Source organism: Schistocerca cancellata, chromosome 1, assembly GCF_023864275.1.
Source record: "Schistocerca cancellata isolate TAMUIC-IGC-003103 chromosome 1, iqSchCanc2.1, whole genome shotgun sequence".
NCBI lineage: Eukaryota > Metazoa > Arthropoda > Insecta > Orthoptera > Acrididae > Schistocerca > Schistocerca cancellata.
Window position 1 is genome coordinate 343,849,250 of NC_064626.1, and position 4,279 is coordinate 343,853,528.

Sequence of the window (4,279 nt, forward strand, 5' to 3'; positions counted from 1 at the left end):
CGTAAAAGGTGATATGACGCTGCCTTCCTACGACTTTTGAACTAACTTATCCAGCCAGTTATTATGGGGACGTACACTGTAAAGTGGATTCTGAACCACGGAACAGCTCGGCATACTTAACGTTAGCAAACACTGACAGAGGTGAAAGACATGTAAAATGGCATACGAGGTGTGTGAGAAAAGTAATGAGACCGAGGTAGCTGCAAGCGATCTGGCAACGTTGTGTTGTTCTATTTGCTTAGACCGGTGTGTTCCTGCCGTCCAAATGTTAAGTCCGAGTTCCAACTCCGTGTGACTATCACGTGTTTTTCACAGCGCCATCAATGAAGTTGTATTTTTAACACAATAAATTGGTAGCCAACATCGCAGGAATTCTTTTTATTCCGTGATTACCGGTTTCGGCGAAACTAAAGCCGCCATCATCGGATCTTGGGACAAATACAGGTTGCAACATCAAGGAACCTGTATGTGTCCTAAGATCCGATGATGGCGGCTTTACTTTCGCCGAAATCGGTAATCATGAAATAAAAAGAATTCCTGCGATCTTGGCTACTTTTATTGTGTTACAAGCATCTAGATCGCTCCCACGTGAGCACAATGTGCTCCCTACAAAGGAGTTGTGTTTTTGTTGTGTGTAACGATGATGGAACAGTGGAATTTGGTGCAAAGTTCTCCCATCAAGTATTGTGTTAATCTTGGGGAATCCGCGAGTGTGACCCATCGAAAATTGAAACAGAGCCGTGGGGAATATTTCTAATCAAGAGCACAAATTTTTCGCTGCCACAAATCATTTTTGGAAGACCGAGAACACCGTTGAAGATGAACCTCGCTCAGGGAGACATTCGACTTGCAAAACCGACGAAAACGTCGAAACTGCGTGTACTCCAGTGAGATCAGACCGATGTTTAACAATAAGGATGATGGCTGACCTGTTAAACGCTTCCACCGTACGTCATATTTTGACCGAAGTTTTTCACACACGAAAGGTTTGAGCCGAAATGCTGCCGAGAAACCTCACAACTGAGCGGATGGACAATCGAAGAAACGTGTGTGTTGATCTTCGTGACAGGATTGCCAATGGCAACGAATGGTTCAGGCCTGTTAATACAGGGGATGGATTTATGAGTACGGTCCTGAGACAAAGTGATAAAGGATGCAGTGGCACACTGAGACATCTCCTCGACCGAAAAAATCTCGAATGAGGAAAACAAAAATCAAAACCATACTGATATCATTTTTTGACAGTAGGACCATGGTGCATAAAGAATTTATTCCTCCACGATAAACTGCCAACCAAGTGCTTCACGAAGATCTCCTTGAAATGCTGAGGAAAAGGCTGAATCAAGTGAGACTGGACATGGCAGACATGTGGATGCTGCATCGTGACAACGCCTCATGTAGCATGGCTGTCACAAAAGGAATTCCTCTTGTTCCACAGCTCCTTATGCACCTAACCTAAGCCCTCGTGACTTTTTATTCTCCTATAATTGAAAAGTGTTTTAAAAGAACGTCATTTTGGGACTCTGGAAAATATTCAGAACAGTGTGAGGCACATATTAAAGGCCGTATCAGCTGGACCCTTTCAAATCTTCTACCAAGACTGGGAACAGCGACTCCGCCGGCGTGTAGCTGCCGCAGTAGACTCCTATGAAAGGGACATCATTGTTATTTGAAAAAAAAACTTTGGTAATAAAATATCAGTCTCATTACTTTTCCCACACACCTCGTACGTGATTCTTAACTCAGAAAAATCCTCAGATGTAAAATTTAAGCCGGCCGTTGTGGCCGAGCGGTTCTAGGCGCTTCAGACTGGAACCGCGCTGCTGCTACGGTCACAGGTTCGAATTCTGCCTCGGGCGTCGATGTGTGTGCTGTCCTTAGGTTAGTTAGGTTTGAGTAGTTCTATAGGATACTGATGACTTCAGATGTTAAGTCCCATAGGGCTCAGAGCCATTTCAACCATTTTTGTAAAAATAACTTCAGGCGTATGTCAGTGGAGTGTGACAGAACCAATGCTTTCCAAAGTACGTACAAACAACATAATGGAGACTGTTGGTAGCTATAAGAGGCTTTTCACAGATGATGCTGTTTTATACAGAGAAGTCGCAATGCTAGGAAGTTGTAGAAAAATGGAAGAAGACGTGCAGGGATCGACAGCTGATCATCAAGAAAGAAGTGAGAAGTGGCTGATAATAATTCTGAGACTGACTGGAAATGGAACCTTTCAATCCATAGTCTTCACCAAACTACACCCGTTTCACTTATAAGCAAAAAATGAAAATAAAAACACACTGTAATCAGCCACTGAACTTTGAATTTTTTATTTACAACATGTTGCAGAGGTCCTGATCGATCATGTAGTGGTTCCAGCATTTAGCTCAATGTGGAAACCAGTGATGTCGGAATATGTGTAGCCCTGTGCATCTTCATTGTACACATTCTTCGAGGGCACTGGATATCTGATTTACACATTTACGGTTTGTAAAGCTCGTAAATAGCAAACGTGTCCCATCTATCTGCCGTTATGATCCACGACAGCCAACGAAGATTGCTCTCATCATACAGGGTTAGTAAACTATAGTTAACTCTGACAATGTTCTCACCAAAGCGAGGTACCCATAATTCGCTCTTGATACGGTGGCATGTGAAAATCCCAGTGACTGCATGACCCTTCAGATGGAGTGCCCTGTGTCTCAGGCCACAACACACTACACTCCCCTCTTGCTCATCCTGCACTCGATTGTCATGCTGACAGCAGCAGATGACATCCCAGTTACACCATCCTCTGAACTATCCCATTCGAAAGTAGTGCTGGGGTACAGACACTTCCAGGACAGACAAAAGATTTCCCCTTACCCTCCCCCTCCCCCTCACCATCAAGGTCACACTGAAGGTCAGCCCTTCTCCTCCTCTTCAAGACAGCCCCCTCAGAGTCATCCTTCAAGGTCATCCCCTTTCCTGATAGATCTCCCTGTCTCTCCATTCTCCTCTCCCTCTTCCCCTCCTTCCCCGCAAGCAGCGTTGTATTTCTTCCAAGAGGCAGAAAATAGATTAGTTAAAAGGAAGAAATCGGAGTTTTACTTGAACTTTTATTATTGATATATGAACAATCACAATAGAGCAGACAGCATCATGAGTGCTGGAGCAGCACAGGAACACTAGAGGAGGAGTATCCCAGCCTGTCCACTCCTCCTAAGGAGTAATAGCCCGCACTGTCCCCATAAAGTGCTGAATAAAGCTGATGCCTGGGCTCTGAAGCAAGGGAGAGCTAGATTCACATTGGTTACAATACTCTGTGACGTCACTATGACGTGTACATTCGTAGTTTTGATTGTAGGGGATGTCTATAAATTTTTGCTGTCGTATAGAGTCTGTGTGTCGTGAGCCTCCCATGGGCTGATAATCTGTTCAAATGGTTCAAATGGCTCTGAGCACTATGGGACTTAACATCTATGGTCATCAGTCCCCTAGAACTTAGAACTACTTAAACCTAACTAACCTAAGGACAGCACACAACACCCAGCCATCACGAGGCAGAGAAAATCCCTGACCCCGCCGGGAATCGAACCCGGGAACCCGGGCGTGGGAAGCGAGAACGCTACCGCACGACCACGAGATGCGGGCTGATAATCTGTCTTGTGTTTATGGAGAGATATCGGTGCAGTAAGTGTACAGTCTCACTTTCGCCTGGGAGATAGCACCATCAACATGTTGATACATGCCACGGCCTAGGATATATTTTCCTAATAGCAATTTACAAATCTGAAATAATGTGACTGTTTGCTGTTGTCGCCAACGGCCTTGCCGCAGTGGTAACACAGGTTCCCGTCAGATCACCGAAGTTAAGCGCTGTCGGGCTGGGCTAGCACTTGGATGGGTAACCATCCAGTCTGCCGAGCGCTGTTGGCAAGCGGCGTGCACTCAGCCCTTGTGAGGCAAACTGAGGAGCTCCTTGGTTGAGAAGTAGCGGCTCCGGTCTCGTAAATTGACATACGGCCGGGAGAGTGGTGTGCTGACCACATGCCCCGCCATATCCGTATCCAATGACTCGTGTGGGCTGAGGATGACACTGCGCCCGGTCGGTGCCATTGGGCCTTCCAAGGATTGTTCGGACTGAGTTTCACAGGAGATTGCAATCAAGGATGTATGATCTTTCAGAAATATAAATACTGTTTCAATAACGATACTGGAAAGACTAGTTGACAAGCTGGCGTAATTACCTATAACTATAAAATAAACAAAAGGTCTCAATACAAACTGAAATAAGCAAAAATTGTAG

The 4,279-nt window shown here is 45.2% G+C and overlaps 1 pseudogene; it reads left to right on the forward strand.

Moving 5' to 3' along the window:
- Positions 1-3,791: 3,791 nt before the first annotated feature.
- Positions 3,792-3,909, forward strand: LOC126105696 (5S ribosomal RNA; annotated as a pseudogene).
- The last annotated feature ends 370 nt before the right edge of the window (positions 3,910-4,279 follow it).